Source organism: Thamnophis elegans, chromosome 7, assembly GCF_009769535.1.
Source record: "Thamnophis elegans isolate rThaEle1 chromosome 7, rThaEle1.pri, whole genome shotgun sequence".
In the NCBI taxonomy this organism is placed as follows: Eukaryota; Metazoa; Chordata; class Lepidosauria; order Squamata; family Colubridae; genus Thamnophis; species Thamnophis elegans.
The window spans coordinates 33,012,612-33,021,320 of record NC_045547.1 but is presented as its reverse complement, the minus strand read 5'-3'; positions in this window follow the sequence as shown (position 1 = coordinate 33,021,320).

Here is an 8,709-nt window from a genome sequence, read left to right as displayed (position 1 = left end):
AAAAACATCTTTCTTCATTTCTCATCCAGTGAAATATAATATTCTGCCTTTTTAATATTTCCTATAATATTTCATTCTTCTAAGAGAGGAGTGTCTGCTAACTTCCTATGCTATCATGTGGTTCTGTTTGCCCAACATATTGTTGCAAGAAATGTCCATCTGAGTAAAACATGGAGGCTGCTTGGAAGGATGATTTAATGGTGAACAGGACCACATGAGTTTGAAGTGGGCTTTGCCCTAGAGCTTTCTGTCTGTTCCTGATCAAGAAAGGTATCCTATTGGTTGCCGTAGGAGCCATGTGAAAATCCTAGGAGTTTGTCCAAGATAAGCCAGGTTGAACTGTGCTGGGTGATGTAATAACCCCAGGTGCCATGTAGTGCTGCTTGATGGGTAGAGGGCTAATCCTATTATGTCCTTGAGAGTCATGTCTTAACCCCATCATCCTGTAGCTGGAGGCCTTTTGTTTTGTAGATAGGATGGCCCAGTCTTTCTGGGGCTATTAACAAAGGTGGGGGCTGCTGTTTTCCAAGAGCATTTTTCTCCTTTTCTCATCCAGGGAGGTATAAAATTCTGCCTTTTTAATATTTCCTAAAATATTTCATTCTTCTAGGAGAGGGATGGGTGCTAACTTTCAACCATACTAAAAAACCTAGTTAACAAGTCCCTACTTATGAAAACGAAGTCTGCAATTCTATTCTCACCTAATGAGGATCAGGACTTTCTAAAACTGGGGCTTTACATGCATTTGCCTATCTAACCCAGTATGATTTTCTGCAATCTTCTCCAATCTGACCTCTTGCAGAACAATCCAGATTTGTTGGGACAGGAATTTGCATTATCCCTCTCGCTATGCTAGCTAGATGATACTGTTGTAGAGTACCAGATTTAAAGGAAACTGGCTACCTTGGCAGTAACTATCAAGTAACTATCAAGTAATAGGATAATTCTCTTTTACAACCTTATCTCTTGGGACGATGGGGCCTGGTGAGGCAAGTCTGATGAGATAGTGACCTTTGGAAAGAGTGATGCCAAACCTGTTCAGCTTATTTTTACCTTTTTACAGGCGTCTAGCAGCAGCAGTTAACATAAAAATATGTGACTAAACCTTGCAGAAGCTACAGTGTTTTGCATTTTTATGTATCAGGCACAGAAATGTACCCCCCCCCCAAGAAGGAAAAGATGATAAATCATTGCTTTTACCATAAAATTCAATTATGTAAACCTGGGTGATCTGGGAACAACAAATGATTACAATACTACATATCGCCCAAGAGTTGCAAGTTCCCCACCTGTCCTAAATGGAAATAGTAGCAAAGTTAGCTTTTTCTGCATGCAAATTGTGTGTTTTTTATGCCCCTAGAGATAATGAGAGAAAGAACTGTGGGAAACTGTTTTGGTTCATCTTTGAAGCATTCAAAATATAGAAACATCTAGACTAAAACTTTAAAATTCCACGTGGGGGGTCACTTCTCTATTATATTAGAAAGACAAACTGTTTTCTGAATTAAATTGACGATCTCCCAGGCTTCAGCATATCTAGACAATTGCTTGAACAGATCAGTGTTTTTTTTTCACATCTGTTATTAACATTTCTTTCCATGGCTTTAGCTGGAGAAGATTGCTGGGTTCTGCATACACAAAAGAAGGCTATTCCATGTGCCAAGATGCTTCCATTCACCACAGATTGTATCTGAGACCTGAATATAAATCTCTTCCAGTGAAGGAGGGGAGTTTTTATACCACTGAACAGAATTTCTATCAAAAGAAATTAAGCAGTTCTTCCTTTTGAGTGGATGAGGACTTGCTTCCTCCTTCTCTTCACTCCCCTTTTTTTCATAATTGATAATTATGTATCAATCATATGAGGATTCAGAGTCTTCCCACCAGGATATAATTGATACATTTTAATATTTGTTCAGGTTTATAAGCTAATGGTTATTCCATTGTTAGAATTTAAATGTTATGTGCCTTTGTCCAAATGGCATCTATCCTTATTTAAAAAGGAGGAAAGAAGTGAAGACAGCTTATTTCAGGCTACAAAATAATGTTAAAAACATGTTGATTGTTTCTTATTCTACTCCTAAATGGTTCCTAAATTGGATAATAGTGAAAATAATGATAATAAAGCTTCCCCCACTTTGGTTAAACTGTTTTAACTCTGGTCATGTTGACAATGGGTGATTCTGGTGTCCGGTTTAACTGAAGCCTTTCATGGAATGAAAGAGTGAAGTCATACTTAGATTGCATTGGAACTGTGCAAATCTGTAAAAAAATATAGAGATAGAGTTAGCATGTCATTTATTATATCTCTATATATCCCTTCTCACCACAGTGTGAGTGGGTGGTGTATGTCTTCAAACTTTGGTTCCCTGCCAGAGGCCTGGGAGTTTGAGGGTTTTGAGTAGTATCAACTCTTACTAGCACTGTTCACTTCTGGATAGAGAACTAAGATTATTCCTGGGATCTGTGTGGGCCACTCTCCCAGTTTAAGAGTCATAGCCTAAAGTCACAGTGCTCCTACCTCTACTAGGACTACTTTGAATTTTATTTTCCACATCCTCTCTAATTCCTCTTTCAACCCTGGTATTCTCCAGCTTTCCATACTCTTTCTTCCTGATGTTGCTGTTATCTGGCACCATTATGTCTTATCACGCCCGCTATCTATTGTCCAGTGATATCCAGTACTTGCCTGTCTGTATGGGTCTAGAAGTTCCACAGGATGTTAAAGATGTTTTGATTGTAATGTAATACAATACAATAGCAGAGTTGAACGGGACCTTGGAGGTCTTCTAGTCCAACCCCCTGCCTAGGCAGGAAACCCTGTACCATTTCAGACAAATGGCTATCCAACATCTTCTTAAAGACTTCCAGTGTTGGGGCATTCACAACTTCTAGAGGCAAGCTGTTCCACTGATTAATTGTTCTAACTGTCAGGAAATTTCTCCTCAGTTCTAAGTTGCTTCTCTCCTTGATTAGTTTCCACCCATTGATTCTTGTTCTACACTCAGGTTCCTTGGAGAATAGTTTGACTCCCTCTTCTTTGTGGCAACCCCTGAGATATTGGAACACTGCTATCATGTCTCCCCTAGTCCTTCTATTCATTAAATTAGAAATACCCTGTTCCTGCAACCGTTCTTCATATGTTTTAGTCTCCAGTCCCCTAATCATCTTTGTTGCTCTTCTCTGCACTCTTTCTAGACCCTCCACATCTTTTCTACATCGTGATGATCAAAACTGAATGCAGTATTCCAAGTGTGGCTTTACCAAGGCATTATAAAGTGGTATTAACACTTCATGTGATCTTGATTCTATCCATATGTTTGTGCAGCCTAGAACTGTGTTGGCTTTTTTGGCAGATGCAGTACATTGGCTCACATTTAAATGGTTGTGCGCTAGGACTCAAAGATTTCTCTCACAGTTACTACTATTGAGGAAGGTACCACCTATACTGTACCTGTGCATTTCGTTTTTGTTGCCTAAATGTAGAACCTTACTCTGTTCTTATTCTCTACAACCTTCTATGGAATCTCCCATTTAGACTTGGTAGAATCTAGTCCCATGATGGCGAGCCTATGGCATATGTGCCAGAAGTGGTACACAGGGCCCTCTCTGTGGGCACGCGTGCAGTCTCCAGCTGCTCTTCTGGTTTCCAGCACACACATCTGTTTTCTGGCCCATTTTCCCAGCCATTTCTCAGGCCATTTTCTGGGCCATTTTTGTGCTGTTTTTTGGAACATTTTCCAGGCCGTTTTAGGCTGTTTTCAGGGCCGTTTTAGGCCATATTTGGCACAGCTTCGGGCCGTTTTTGACTCCAAAAATGCCCCCCCAAATGGCTTGAAAACAGCCCCAAAACAGCCCCAAAAGGCCAAAAACAGGCCTTTTTTGGGGCCACTTTCAAGCCATTTTTCAGCTACCATATTTTGAGACTAAAAACAGCCCAAAGAATGACCTAAAAATGTCCAAAAAACAGGCATGCATGCTGGCCAGCTGGTTTTTGGATTTCTAACGCTCCAGCCACACACGCATATACACACATTCCAGTTTGGGCACTCGGTGCTGATCTAGTCCGTACTCTCTCTAGATGTTCCTCTACACATTGCCTGCTACTTGGCTGTTCAGTGTATGCTGTTCCTGCCTGAATCTTACACCCTGCTTTTGTGTGTTAGACTCCCTCTTAGGCCTCTCTGCATAGTTGCACCTTGGATCCTGTGTAGCGTGGCAGACCGACCCCTGCTTCTGTGGAACTAGTCCTTAGCACCTGTTCTTATGCTGCTATGAGAACCTCATGTTATCCGTGGCACGACAAAACCGCGCTACGCAAAATAGCGGAGATTAAATCGCGTCCCTAAAGTCGCGACGTCATCACCGCGTGTCATCACCGCGGGAACAACAGCGTGGCGACAGAAGGGCGTTCTTTGCCTCCAAAGGTAGCCCTCCTCCTCCAGCTGACAGCGGCAGCGGGCACGGGGCAAAGCGGGCTGCCCAGCAGCAGCAGCAGCCTGCGGGAAGGGTCCAGCACAGCCACAGGGGGCAGCAGGAAGCCCGCGGGGGGCCCGAGCAGGGCCACCGACGCTAGCGGTGGAGGAGGATGCAGCAGCGGCGGCAGCTGAGGCTCTCCCGGGGCCGGCGAAGCGGGCTTGCCCGGCAGAGGCAGGCCGCCCTCTTCTTCCTCAACAACATCTCCTTGGATGGGCGGCCGCCGCCACCGGGCAAGCCCGCTTCGCCGGCCCCGGGAGAGCCTCAGCCGCCGCTGCCCGCCCACCCTGCCTCTTCCTCCGGGGGCGGCGCCGGCGGCGGAGGCCGCCCGTCCAAGGAGATGTTGTTGAGGAAGAAGAGGGCAGCCTGCCTCCGCCGGGCAAGCCCGCTTCGCCGGCCCGGGAGAGCCTCAGCCGCCGCTGCTGCCGTGTCCTCCTCCGCTTCCTGCTGCCCCCCCGCGGCTGAGCTGGACCCTTCCCGCGGGCTGCTGCTGCTGGGCAGCCCGCTTTGCCCCGTGCCCGCTGCCGCTGTCAGCTGGAGGAGGAGGGCTACCTTTGGAGGCAAAGAACGAAGCATGTAGAACGCCCTTCTGTCACCGCGCTGTTGTCGCGGCGGTAGGGTCGTTTTTTTCTTAGCGCTTCGGACCCCGCGGATTTGCCTCCGCACTTATGTCAGCGCGGATAAGGGCATCGCGGTTTTGTGGTGGAACCCATGTTATCTCTTAGTCAAGCCCTTTCTAGTTGCTCATAGAATTTTCCAGTCTGCCATCTTAGCTCATTATCAATAGAACATCCCACACAGCAGCGACCCCCAATCTTTTTACCTGCACAGACCAGTGGTGGCACAGGACAGTGGGGGGGATGAGTTTGTGCGCTCAACCAAATCCTGTGCATGAGCAAATGAAGCTTTATACACTTGTCCACCGTTTATGCAGGCTGGTTCCCAATGGGCAGTGGCCAGGTAGCAGACTGCGGTTCAGGGGTCGGGGCCTATGCTACACATGGTCTTTTTCTTACCACGGCACTTCCTCTGTTTCATCTTCCTCCCAGGTCTACTGCTGCCTCAACAGCTCATTTTACTTACATATTCCTGGATGTTCTGTGTTTTGTCCAGGACAGGGGCTTTGACACTCACCAGACTTTGCCTGCCCTCTTTCTGGTTTGTATACATATTTAGTAACAGTTTCAGGCCATCAGTCTTAACTACCTTCCCTCTCTTAAGTACCATCTGGCCACACTTCTCCAGTCCAAATTACATCCCAGTGTCTTCACTGTAGATCCATGCTGAGTGGACCAGCAAGTCAATGTTCACACTTGGCAAACAACTCAATGTCATCCATGTAAAAAATATATATATATATATAAATGGGATTTGTTTTGTTGACTCGAGATAGGTAGTATAGTAATTGTTTTCTGACATCACAGGATATGCATTTTGTTTTGTTCTTAAGAAAACAAAATATTTCTTGAAGGAAGAGATATAGAAGCAAGCTGTATGAAAGTAAACAGCTATTTTATTGTTTTCACAGTAGCAAGCATTTAAAGCAATTCTGACACACTCTGAAGGGATTACCATATGGGGTACCAATGTGCTGGCTTTTTAGTCTAGGACTTTCAGCAAAAGCTGTTGCAGGAAAAGAAACTTGGTATTGTATTGCTACTAATCTCATTTTGGACTGGTTTGAATCTCATCAGTGTTCAAGTGACATAAAACCAAAAATGAATGAGCCTCGTATTAACAATACAAGTTTCCAGACTAGATTGCAAGGAAGCTGGAAAAGTTAACAGTACAAGTAGAATATATTCAGCTGCTCTATCTTCATGCCTTGTTAAGTTCCTGTGAGCAAATGACTAGAACATTGTATTTAGTTTGGTTAGGTGGGTGGCTTGTATTCTACTGTGCAAAACAAGCCAAGTTTTATTGGAAACTATTACAGATAACAGCTACATTTTTATTTGGGTTCAGAACGCAACATGTCCATGAGTTACATAATTTATTTTAAAACCCAGACTTCTCAACCAAGTTTCTGTATTTAGGAAGCAGTTGTTCCTATGTTGCTATATAGAAACATCTTGCTTTTCCCTGAACATTGCATCTACCTTTAGGAAGTGGTGTTGCCTTTAAAGAACAAATATAAAATAGTAATGAAACAAAATACTAAAATCTGTTACAAAAACCATCTTGTTCATGACTAGTTTTACATCTGTAGTTAAAACTATTAGATATACATGCTGTGGAATTATACTTTTTCACTACACAACTTGTAATTCATACTTCATTAGCGTAAGAAATAACAAGATTCTAAAACTCCTCACTATGCTCAACATTGCTCAAAATTAATTTATCCCATCATCAATAACTAATTGGTCCCTCTCCAATAGGAGGAACTTAGCTGATTGATAAGCATAGCCAAGAGAGCCTGCAATTCTTACATCCCACTTAAAAAGACTGGCACTGTTCAAGCAGAGGCAGCGATACATTTTAGAGGAAAAATAGGGAGCAGTTTCATAAATGCCAAAATACCTCTCTTCAGGGGTACTTATATTCATTTGTTTTGTTTTTGAAGATGAACTTATTTGTGTGCAGTGCGCATTGCTCAATTTTTCAAGTGGGAAAAAGTTTCATACACAATACTGTGAAGCAGAAAATAGGACTAATTTCTAACGTTGATTCAAATATTATGAGAGCCAAATTGGCACCAAGATATAAGTATTATGAAACCTAGTTTGGTCTAATTATTAAGGCTCCAGATTACAAACCATGAGATTGTGAGCCTTAATCCTGCCTTAGACATGAAAGCCATCTCTGTAATTTTCAGTCAGTCACTTTCTCGTAACCCAACTCATCTCAAAGCTTTGTTGCTATGGTGAAAATAGGAGGAAGAAATATTAGGTATGTTTGCTGCCTTGAATTATTTATAAAAATAATAAAACCAGGGTAAAAATACCTAAATATTATCAATTTGGTTTTGACTTTTTCATAGGTTTGTCGGTTACAGTGCATAAATGTAATAAAATATGTTGTTTAGCTTATCCATAATTCATCAGCTTGGATAGTTAAGTATTCCAGGCCTCTAGAAATTTAGGGGATGACAATGTTTAATAATTTTGATCATTTGAAAAACTATAATCTTCAAGAATTTACTAAGTACTACAGAGACCTACATCAGAGTAGGACTCAAGTGATTTCAGGAAGATGTAATAGCATGTTAATTAATATTCATAGCATGGCTCACTACTTAAATATGATAAGCTGCTTTCATTACATAAAAATGTATTCTAGGTCAAAAATTAGTTTTGGAAATATTTTCTGAAAACTCTTATGTTGATGTAAAAATAGGAAGGTGCTGACAACTGAGACATGCAGATTGAATTAAAAAAATGCTGTCAAACTATTCTGTGAAAGTATAGGTCATTCCAGAACAATCCCAAAACATTAATATTTGTTGTATTGAAAATAGATGATACAAAAAGCAGCTGAACTCTGAATCAATGCCATTGATATTTTGGAAGTAATTTATAGAGTTCTGGCTATAAACCAATCATCTGATAATCTGTTTATATTTGATTGATAATTTCTATCATCCACTATGAAGACAGTTCTTGATCATCCTGGCTGAATGTGATGGGAATTGAAATACGATATATCTCAAAGACACCAAGGGAATACCATTACATGAAAATGTTTTAATATGAAATCATTTCACACACTGTTTTTAAAACAGTAACTTAAACACAATCAGGAAGCAGTGAGTGGTGGCAAGCTCATAGCATCACTAAAACATCTTTTTCTGCACTAATCTATTTCTCAGTAGAAAACAGAAAACTACAATAACCACAACTGAGCTATATTTAAAATATATAATTAATGAATTCCAGGTTGTGTCATAAAAAGCAGCATAATTTAACAACTAAAATTATTTTCAATTTTCCCCGCTTCTTTTAAAAATGAAACATAGAGATGGGATGGGTAGGAACATTATAAAAGAAGAGAAGTGAGACATTTAGAGCTGAGCCACAGGTAAAAATTTCTGTCAAATGGGAATAGATCTACTTGATATATGGATATACCAATATGCTGTCAGTTTCATATTGCAGCAGAAATTATCCATAGAGCAGGATGTTTTACTGAAACTCTTTAAGACAAATAAAGTTGTAATCAAAATTAAAATTTTCATGATTCCAGGTGCATACATATTATTTTATAGTACTTGCCAAGTTTTCAAACAACCCA